The sequence below is a fragment of the Nannospalax galili genome, unplaced genomic scaffold (assembly GCF_000622305.1).
Source record: "Nannospalax galili isolate Female #2095 unplaced genomic scaffold, S.galili_v1.0 scaffold177, whole genome shotgun sequence".
Lineage (NCBI taxonomy): Eukaryota > Metazoa > Chordata > Mammalia > Rodentia > Spalacidae > Nannospalax > Nannospalax galili.
The window spans coordinates 144014-155417 of record NW_008339470.1 but is presented as its reverse complement, the minus strand read 5'-3'; positions in this window follow the sequence as shown (position 1 = coordinate 155417).

Genomic DNA, 11404 nt, shown 5'->3' with positions numbered 1-11404 from the left:
TCCTCTTTAAGTAGTTACCAAGAAAGGTAGCTTGCTTTCATTAGAAAGAGAAAGAAAGTGTAAGAATGGGAAATCATCAAATTAGCATGATGATTTGGGAGAAATGAGTCATATACTGATATTGTTTACTGATATATTAGGTTTTAAACTTCCTATCGTGTAGGTTCAGTTGTCAACCTGACACATCTGGGAAGAGGGAACCTCAACAACTGAGGAATTTCTTTCATCAGATCAGCCTGTGAACACATATGTGGAGCATTTATTGATTGCTAATTTATGTGAGAGGGCCCAGCCCACTTGTGGATGGCACCATCCCTAGTCAGGTGGGCCTGGGTGATGAGCAAGTCAGGGGAAGCAAGCCAACAGCGGCTTTTCTCTGTGGTCTCTGCTTCAGTTCCTGCCTCCCATTTCTTGTCTTGGCTTCTCTCAGTGATGGATTGTAACATGTAAGCCAAACAAATCCTTTCTTCCCCAAGCTAATTTTGCTCAGTGTTTGATCAGAGCAACAAGGAAAGCAAACTAGAACAGAAATTAGTACCAGGAATGTGGGTTATTACTGTGATGGTCCTAACCTATTGGCTTTTATACCTTGAATTTTCATCTGAGACAGGTTTCTTTGTTTCACATGTGTTGTTTATTTTTACCTGTTAAAGGAACTGTCATAGTTAGCTTCAGCTTTCAAATTAACATATCTGGGAAGAGGTAACCTCAATTAATGAATTTCCTCTACCAGATTAGACTGCAGGCATGGTCTGTGGAGAGTTTTCTTGATTGCTAATTGATGTGAGAGGGGCTAGCCAACAGTGGGTGACAGGTAGGTCTGGACTACATAAGAAAGGTAGTTTAGCAACCCCAGAGGGAGCAGGCCAGTAAGCAGTTTTTTTTCTGTGGTTTCTGTTCCAGGTCTTGCCTACAGATTCCTTGAATTCCTGTCCTGGCTTCCCTCAATGATGGACTGTAACCTGCAAGGCAAATAAACCCTTTCCTCCCCTATGCTGCTTTTTAGGCCTGCCTCCAGCTTCCTGGCTTGAGTTCCTGCTTTGGCTTCTCTTGATCATGGACTATAATCTACAAAATGAAATAAAACCTCTCGTTCATAAGTTGCTCTTGGTCAGTGTTTTATCATAGCAACTGAGAAAGAAACTAGAATAGAAATTGGTACTGGAGAGTGGGATCTTGCTCCAACATAACCATGCTGATTTGGGGGAAGATTGTGGAAGCATTTGGAACTCAGCTGGAAAAGTCATTGCGTGCCAAGAGCTTAGTGGGCCATTCTGTGGGAGATTGGAGATAATTCTGAGGACAATGCAGATGATGAAGGCTTGGTTTGTGAAGTTTTAGAGAGCAGTAAAGACCTTTATCATGACAGTTCAAGATATCAAGTGATATCTTGAATTAAGAATCTGTTGTTTGTGGTCAACTAGGGCTAAAGAATCAGGAGATCACTACCACCAAAGTGAAAGCTTTACTTTATTAGGACAATTGATGGTGGTTAGATGGAGCTGAAAAATCACCTGTTAATAATGAGACCAGCATCACTAAGGTGAAATCTTCTGGGAAATATTTCCTCAGAGTCAGAACATAGAAGTTGTAATCCAGTGGAGGATGTAAGGTTAAACTCATTGCTGGAAGGCACAGGTGATGTCCAGTTCCCTCCTCCCACCATTCTTATGACAACCCAAGGCAAGAATTCTCTAAAACCACCCTTTGGAAAATCCTAATGAGTTTATTTGACTTACTGCAATTGGGGTGCTGGTTTACTTACAGAAGAGTGGGCAACCCCCATTTATGGCTGTGCTGGAAAGTCCACACCCAAATATAAATTCTGTGGCTTCCTGATAGCCACACAAAATAGTGAGAGGCCTGCCACATGTCATTCTCAGCTTATATATCCTTAGTCCCTCCCCGTCATGTAGCTAAAGTCAACTGGGGTGAGAGGGGTAACTGGCTCCCCCCCCCGACTCATTCCACAGAGCATAGGAAGGAGGTGGGGCTACAGCTTGCTGCCATAGTGGTTGGGGGAACTTCTAGGTAACACTCCACCCCTTCCTCCAGCTATTACAATCTTTCCACCCACCTCTTCAGTGAAATTCCTGAGCCTTGGAGAGGGTGATAGGTGTGGGATGATCTTCCTCCCATTGTGGCAAGGCACTGGACTTTTGGGTCTCTGCATCATCTGTCATGGGCTTTTGGCTCATTTCAGTGGTATTCCATCTCCTATAAAAACGCAAGAAGCAAGAACATGTAAACAGTGACTGCTAAAATAACTTAACCTATGGGGGTAAACACAAATGCTTGGATGGTGCTTTAGTAGGTGCATCACATCCATCCAACAGCACAATTGCAGTGGCTTCTCCACTGGGGCCTATAACCTCCCCCACCACAGGGGGTTGGCCTGGTCTACAATACCACATGTGTGTTCCATCCCTAGGATCCAGGAATTAGGTCCAATAGAAAATTTGCTGGTTGTACATACTCTGCACAGGCCACTATTGCACCAGCAGGAACATCTAGCTTCACATGTTGACAGTGCAGCACTTGGGGTCCCTGGTTAAATAGGATGACAGAGAAATCACTTTTATTGTTTTGGGCACTTCTAGGGCTGCTTTGGGCAACAGCTCATAGGGAGGCAACCCACCCATGGTACTGGAATTTTCATTTAACAACTGTTTTGCTTCTGGAAAGGCTTTTTTCCACCCTCATAGGGTTCCTTCTTTGCTTAAGACTTTTAACTGTTTCCTTTGGGAATCTGTTTTTTATTTCAATTAACTCTGCTCCTGTGTTATTGTAGGGGAGGTGGAAATACCATTGTACCTGATTATTTTCAGCCCAGGCTTGCACATCAGTACTTGTGAAGTTAGTGCCTCTGTTGCTATCAATCCACTGTGGGCACCCATACATAACACTGCGTTGGGTAAGGCCCTTAATAGTACTCATACCTGTTGTTCTCTTGCAAGGAAAGTCCTGCATAAGTCCTGTGGCAGTGTCCACACAAGTGAGAGCATATGTGCACCCTTCACTGACTGGCAGGGGCCCTATAGAATCTATTTGCCAGTCTCTTATGGGGGAAGCTGACTTATGCATGTGTCCCATGATGGCATCTATCCTTGGGGCATAATCGGGAACAAATGTCACAGGCCTGAACCACCTGTTGGATGCCAGCATATTTTACTAGAACGCCAGAGGCTTTGGCTAGTCTCCATTCCATGTGGGCTCCCTGTGGCCACACTTGATATGAATCCAATGAGCTGCTTCTAGGGGAACCTGTGGGCAGATAGCCCTTACCTTGGTAAAAGCATTAGCTTCCTGATTCCCAAGCAGGACTCACCAGGTGGTGGATGGCCACATGGTAAACCACCAGGGGTGCTAGCTCCTGTTGCATCCTACTATATATTTCCTTCTACTTCTATTGTCCCCATAGTGTCCATGCCATCACTTGCCAGTTTTCTTTCTCCCATTAGGCCATCCATAAGGTTAAGCCTTTGAACACAGCCCATCTGTCAGTACAAATGGTTACTGGCCAAGGCTCCCATGTTATTACTAGCCACACAGCTCTTAGTTCAGTCCACTCAGTACAAGTGGTTACTGGCCAAGGCTCCCATGTTATTACTAGCCACACAGCTCTTAGTTCAGTCCACTGACTGCTTTCTCCTCCCCTTCCCAGCCACATAGTGTCAGTGTTCATCTGTATTGCCATTGCTACCCATTCTTGTCTGGCACCCCTGCTAATGCCATCAGTATACCAGGCATCAGCCGAAATTGGGGGAGCCCCTTCTAGCACTCTGGGGTCTTGCTGGAGGGTTAACTATAGGAGGTGAAGGGAGAGGTTCTGTGCCTTGAAATGACACCTGTCCTAGTACTGTCTGCATGGCATTGGTGATTGGGCTTGCTGACACCACCCCTTGCTGTTGTAAATATGCATGCCATCTTTGCAGCATTTGGTTTTGTGCTACCCCTGACAATGGCTTGGCTCACAGGCCTTCCACCCATCATTTTATTGGCTGTATGGTTTTTATAGTAACAGGCGTGGGGCCTGTAATGGAGTACATCTGTTGCAATGCTTTGTACACAGCCAGCAGCTGCTGCTCTAGAGCTGTGTATCAGTACTCTGCCCCTTTCCATGATTGGGACCAGAACCAATCTGCTTGGGTTGTTGTTGCCATAAGCCCCACCCATACCCCTCAGGGCTCCTGGTGAGTTCCAAGAGGGAGAGACAATGAGGTATTGGGCACACAGCTGTTTAGCTTGCCCAACCAGTACCTTGGCTTGCTCAAAAGCCTCTTGGACCTTTACATCCCAATCCCAAATATCACCTCTCTTTATTGGATTATACAGGGGAAGGGTGACCTGAGCAAGGTGAGGTATAAAAATTCACCAATATCCTAGAAACCCCAAAATACCTGTAACTGTTTGGCATTTACTGGTACAGGTTGTAAGATTTTTTTTTCAACTGCCACACTGGGTATCATGCAAGTTCTACCTGGCCATAAAACTCCTAAGAATTTTATGACTGTACCAGGCCCCTATACCTTGAGTGGGTCGATTTTCCATCCTTGCTCCTTCAGGTGCATTTTCATGTCCCCCAAATGATCTTCCAAATCTGTAAGGCACTCAGAAGTTAGCATTATGTCATCTATATAGTAAAACCTCCTTAGAGAAGGAAGGCAGGGGAACAGGGCCAGATCCCCTGATAAACCATGGGGCTGTGGAGGTAACCTCTATGTAGTGGAACCTCCTTACAGAAGGAGGGCAGGGTAACAGGGCCAGATCCTAGGCCACCATCCTGTGACAAACCATGGGGCTGTGGAGGTAACCTTGGAGAAGTACTCTGAAGGTCCATTATCATCCCTTCCACATGAATGCAAACTGATTTTGGGATTCAGCAGCTAGGGGAATACTAAAGAATCCATTAGCAAGGTCCACTACATCGTGGAAGGACCCCATTTCTTGCACCAGCTGATCAGTTAGCAGTGCAATGTTGGGCACCGCTGCCTGAATGGGAGGCACCACCTTATTTAACTCCCAGTAATCTACAGTCATTCTTCAGGAGCCATCTGGCTTCCTGATAGGCCAAACGGGACTATTGAAAGGGCTCTGGAATGGGAAGATAACTTCTACCCATTCTAGTTCTTGGATAGTTTCTGTAATTTCATCTTGACCCTGAGGTAGCCAGTACTTTTTGAAATTCGCCACCCTCCATGCGGTAGGCAGTTTGACTGGCTCCCATCTTGCCCACCCCAGAGTAATCACTTTTACTGTCCACACCCTTAGCCGAAACTCTCCTATGATAGTAGGTACAATGTGACCCAGTAGGGCATCCACCCTAGAATGTTCCCTAACAGGGGAGACATGCACACCTTGTACTCCTGGGGGGGATGATTGCCCACTCCCAGAATGAGTCTAGTCCACTTTACCCATATGGTTTTATCCCCATACCCATCTGTTGGGAGCCTGAGGCTCAGCCATTTCTCAAAACTGCTGACAGACCTAAGCTGGCAACTATCCAGCCTGCCCACGGCCTTGGCCCACAACCTTGGCTCACAGCCGGGGCCCACAGCCTTGGCCCATAACCTTGGCTCACAGCCGGGGCCCACAACCTTGGCCCATAACCTTGTTCTCCTTTCTAGTTATCAGTAGATTCCTCCCTTAGAGTACATCTGGGCCCCTGTGTTCTGACTGATGTAATTATTTGCAGTCTTTGCTCCTTTGTTCTCATTCTCTATTTAAACTCATGCTTGTGCTTTAATAAATGAGACTTGATCAGAGCCCTGTCTTGTCTCCATTTCTCTTGCCGCTTGCCTCATCCAGGTACTTCATGGCAGTTTCCGTGGGTCGGAACCGAGTCACGCTGCGGAGTGGCCTCCCGCACCCATCCACTGCCATCCATTGGTCCCTGTGTTTTGGGGGGTTGCCATGACTTAATGTACACTCTGCTCCAGTATCCTCTAGGTCCAATGTGTTTTGTATATTAATTGGGGACCAATAAATCCTCAATTCAACATGTGGCCTCTGGTCACCCAGTATGGCCCTCACCTGTGAGCAACTTTGGCCACCCCTTCAAGGAAGTGACTAGGATGGGGGAGGTCTGTGCTGGAAAGCTTTAGTGTCGACTTGACACACCTGGGTTGAGGGAGCATAAATTAGGGAATTTCCTCCATAGGACTGGCCTATGGCCATGTCTAATCTTTTTTATTGTTGTATGATGTGGGAGGGCCCAGAGCATTGTAGGTGGTGCCACCTCTGGGCAGGTGGGCCTGTAAGAAATAAGAAAGCAGGTTGAGCAGGGGCCAGGGGAGCAAGCCAGTAAACAGCTTTCCTCCATGGCCTGTGCTCCAGCTCCTGCCTCCAAGTTCTTGCCTTGAGTTCCTCCCTTGGGCTCCCTGATGAACTGTGACCTGGGAGATGTAAGACAAATAAACCCTTTCCTCCCCAAGTTGGTATCAGTCAGAGTATTTTGTTACAACAATGGAAAGAAAAACTAGGACAGGGTCCCATCCAATGAGGCTGCCTTCGACTGGAGCAGGTGGTGCAATTGGAGTCACCTGAACCTCCTGGTCTCCAGTTTCTCTTACTCCTGTGGTGAATTCCTGGTCTGGTCTTAAACTCTCCACAGGCTAACCAGTACAGCATTTGGTTGCCTGTCAACTTTGTCCTTAGTGACTCCTGTTCTGCATAGATCCATCTACATCTGTGCTTGGAAGACACAAAGGGGCCCTTTTGCCAAATTCTGGCCCTTTTCCCTTATGTCTACTTGCTTTAGCACCTTTCAAATCCTGTTTACATGTTGGTTTAAATCACATAAATCTGCTAAGGCCTCTCCTGCTTCATGCAGGTCATGTCCAAATATGGGGCTTAGCACCGCCACCAAAGCTCCATACTAGTCTCATGGGCCTTGCTAAATCAGTTTCTTTCTTGAGTCTCTGGTAAAAGCAGTCCTGTTTGGGTCTGTGGACTGGGCATCAGACACAGCTTCCCTCATACACAGTTCCTTCAACAGGACCTCTGTGGTTTTCCAGACTCGTATTCATGGGAATCTCAGCTGGATATAACCACATGTCCCTAATGGCTCATATGAGCCAATCCATCATGGGCTGATTTCCCTCTTATTGCTTCACATTGTGAAGCCTTTGTCTCAAAGAAGGATGAGTGGTTATATTGCTTAACTTGTCTGCTTTTGTAGAACTTAAAATGATCCCATCTGCCCCCATGTCCCATAGCCTCACAAGCCAGGTGGCTAAGGGCTCCTTTATTGCTAGTTTGAATGTCTTTCCTAGTTCTAACAGCTCTGATGCTGAGTATTCTCTGATTACCATGGTCTCCTGCACAAGTCTATTATTAAGACCTCCATCAGCATTCTGAACCATGGATTTTCCCTTTCTTTGAATTAAAGGTCAAACCCAAGGGACATTGCCCACTATCTCTAGGTCACTTCCTTCTTCATCACTACCTGATTCTTCCAAGGAGTTCCAGGTTTTAGGGTCCCAGGATGTGCCTTGTGTTATCAAGCTGATATAGGCTTTTTTACCCTTTTGACACCCCCAGACATAAAAAAAATAGTATGCCAACACCTCCATCTCCTTTTCTCTCTTATCTAATTAACTGGCAAGGTCAGAGGCCAATACAAATGTGGCCAGCCTCATGTCCCTCTCTTGCTCTAATTCCTTTCTGACACCTTCAGTTTCCCTCAAGGCTAAGGCCTCCACTTGGACAGATTTTTTATTATCAATAGCAGACATCAAGCGGCCTCTGCAGCCACTTGTTGACATTTCTGTCCCTGGTGTGCTACTCCCAGAGCTTGCAAAATCTGTTCTAGACCTTCTGCTGTTTTCAAGACATCTCCATACTCACATGGTGGCCCCCACAGATCAAGCAGGCATGCCACCCCAAACCATCTACAAGATGGCTACCACCCCAAAATTTCCCCCATTGACCTCAACTGCTTAGGTGGCCTTGCCCTACTTACATATCTCAATGTCCACTACATTAACCATGCCACTGCGGTTACCCCCACCAAGCCTATGGGGATGGCCCACCAGGTCAACATTTCCTTGGCCCACACTCTCCCCTCACCGCACTTCGGCTATTGGTCTTTTTCCCCATATCAGGAACATCACCATTTCTCTTCCCAAACTCACCCTCAATTTTGTCATATCCTGCTGGCTATACCAATTGTAAGGTCAAATTTACTGCAAGAAGGCACAGTTGGTTCCCTCCTCCACTGTCCTTACAACAACCCAAGGCAAGAATTCTCCAAAACCACCATTTGGAAAATCCTAACAAGTTTATTTGACTTTAACTGAGTTTGGGGTGCTGGTTAACTTACAGAAGAGTGAGCAACCCCCCATTTACTGCTGCATTGGAAAGCCCACACTCAAACATAAATCCTGCACCTTCCTGAGAGCCACACAAAATGATGAGAGGCCTGCCTCATGGCATTCTCATCTTAGCCCCCACCCCCTCATGTAGCTAAGATCAACTGACTGGGTGAGAGGGGTTACTGCCCCCCTCATCTTTGACCCCTTCCAAAGAGCATGGAAAGGAGGTGGGACTATAGCTTGGTGCCATAGTGGCTGGAGGAACTTCCAGATAACAGAGAGAGAGGCTGTACATAAAGCTAGCAGCAGAAGTTGGCATGTAATGTTTTGAGAGTTCCTCACATAGTACTGGCTTTGAAGGAATGAAGGTGCCATGGAGAGAAAGTGAGGATTGGCACTATGTGGCAGGGTCAGAATTCCCAAAGAAGCCAAGAAGGTCATTGGTAAAGTTGTAACCTCAGTTGTAGTGGAGACCCCAGCATACTGGAGACTCTAGGACCATGGCATTTGCCAAGTACGGCAGTTGGTGTGGAGTCAGCCTGAGTCTATGAAATAAGTTGCGTGTGGCAGAGTTGGAGAAGGGGGAAAATGTTGTGGGAACTTGGAAAATAGTACTGCCAGCAATGCAAACAGTGGAGGCATGGCTTCTGGGGTTTCTTAGGGACAAACCAGGGCACACGTACAATCAGATCACAGCAAAACCAAAATACAACCGCATGAACAACTCAGTGTCCAGCATTTGGAATTCACTAATGATCTATTAAATAGTTTTTACTTTAAACTGACTCTTAATGACTTACTGTTATACCCATAGATTAATGCATGTCTCCAGTCTCACCAGAGAAGTTTCCTTATGCAGTAGATGATGACTAACACAGAAACCCACTACTGGCCAATGTGCAAGAGGACAAGTGACTGCAGAGTACTTATTCCTGAATAGGATACCTCTACCAAACTTCTGCCTCCCAAGGCTCAAGGATAACTGAGGAAGAAGGGGGCAGAAAGATTGTAAGAGACAGAGGTGGAAGATGAAACGGCTAGGAAGTTATTCATATGAACTCACAGCGATGGTGACAGCATGCATCAGTCCCATACAAGCCCAAACCAGGCAAAATCCCAGCGTAGACATGGGTAAGTGGGTAAGAAACCCAACTCTACCTAAGGAAATTTTGGTAACCAATGGCTGATGGGAGGAGCAGAGACAATCTCTTTCATTGATGGAACTCTTGGTAAGTTAACCAGGCTCCAATGAATGAACCTATACTGAATGACATTTGTGGAGACACAAATTAGACTCTATAGGCTTTACTCTGTGTGTGTGTGTGTGTGTGTGTGTGTGTGTGTGTGGAGGGACGTGTGTGTGTGTGTGTGTGTGTGTGTGTGTGTGTGTGTGGAGGGAGACAGAGAGAGAGAGAGAGAGAGAGAGAGAGAGAGAGAGAGAACAAATTGAGTGAGGGGCAATGAAGGAAGGTGCAGAAATGGAAGAGGATATATAAATACCATCAAATTACATTGCATGAAAATTGTAAAAGTTCAAAAAAATGCTTTGTTTTTCTCAAAAAGAAACCTTTTGCTGCTGACAAATTTTTATAACACCCAGATTCAGCTGCACAACTCATAGGCAGCTGCATATCATACTTTCCGAATCCGGCTTTAGAGGATGCAGCATTCAAGGTGCCATCTTAGACACAGAGAACAGGTCTTACCAGACACCAAATAGTTGCTGGGTTTTTGATCTTGGACTCTTAGCCTCCAAAACTGCAAGAAACAAAAATTTACCCCTTACAGTAGCGCCAAATGGACTAACATATTTTGAAGTAGCTAAGCTTTAATTACCAACTGATGGTTAGCATAAGCATTCAAAGGCCAAATATTTCGTACTAGTGTAGTCTTGTTGAACAAAAGAAAAATGTAAGCTTAAAAGCAAAAGCTCTTCCATTTTGAACCATGTGAATGGTGGAAAAACCTGAATACCAAAGCACTGCCAATTTTGAAGTAAGCTATAATTCAAAACCAAAGACTCTTCTCAGACCTTGCTCTGGAGTGCAGCCTTACAGCAAGCCACAGAAGCTCATAATCTAGAGACCAATCAAAGACCACTTCCTCCCCATGCATGTGTGGGCGTCCAATGAATACCTAGCCTTTACTGAGCTCTTATATTTCAGTTCTAAATACTTCAAGTTCCATTTTTTATTAGCTCTTGCAATAAAAACCTTTGTTTTAGATTTTTAAATTTTTTAAAAATCTATTTTTGTTTTATGTGTGTTATGCCTGCATGTATGTACGTGCACTCATGCCATGCAATGCCTGCGGAGGACAGAAGAGGGCATTGGATATCCTGGAACCAGAGTTACAGGTAATTGTTAGTCTCCATGTGGGTGCCAAGATTTGAACCTGGGTATTCTTCAAGAAGAGCCAGTGCTCTTAACCACTGAGCCATCTCTCCAGCCCCTGACCTTTATTTTATAGCTAATCTATTTTCAAGAATTCGGCTTCTGTGTGAATTGTCAGTCATTCATTGCTCTTTCATTTCTAATTCTAAGCAAGAGGATGAATGCAACAAAATAAGTAGACAGTAATCAAAACATTCACCATCTTTCAAAAAAAAAAAAAAATATATAAATATATATATAATTGTTTTACCCACATGTATGTGAGTGCGCTGTACGCATGTGATGCCACAGATGTCAGGAGAAGGTGTCAGATTCCTTGGAACTCGAATTACAATTTATAGCTACCATGTGGGTGCTGGAAAAGAACCTGGGCCCTCTCCAAGAACAGTCAGTGCTCTTAACTGCTGTGCCATCTCTCCAGCCCCACATTCACCTTCATTATGGAGACTTAATCATGCTAAGCTCCCCCCCTTAAAATACTAGAGAAATTAGTGCACCTCCTTGTCAATAGTTTTTCTTCCCCTTGTTACCAAAAAAAGGGGAAAAAAGGAAAGAGGAGAGAGAGATGAGAGAGGAGAGATGAGAGGAGAGAGGAGAGAAAAGAGGGGAGGGGAGAGGAGAGACAGAGAGAGACAGAGAAGCAGAGACTAGGATAACTTACTATAGACAGGTAAATTTTAATATCCTACTTTGCTT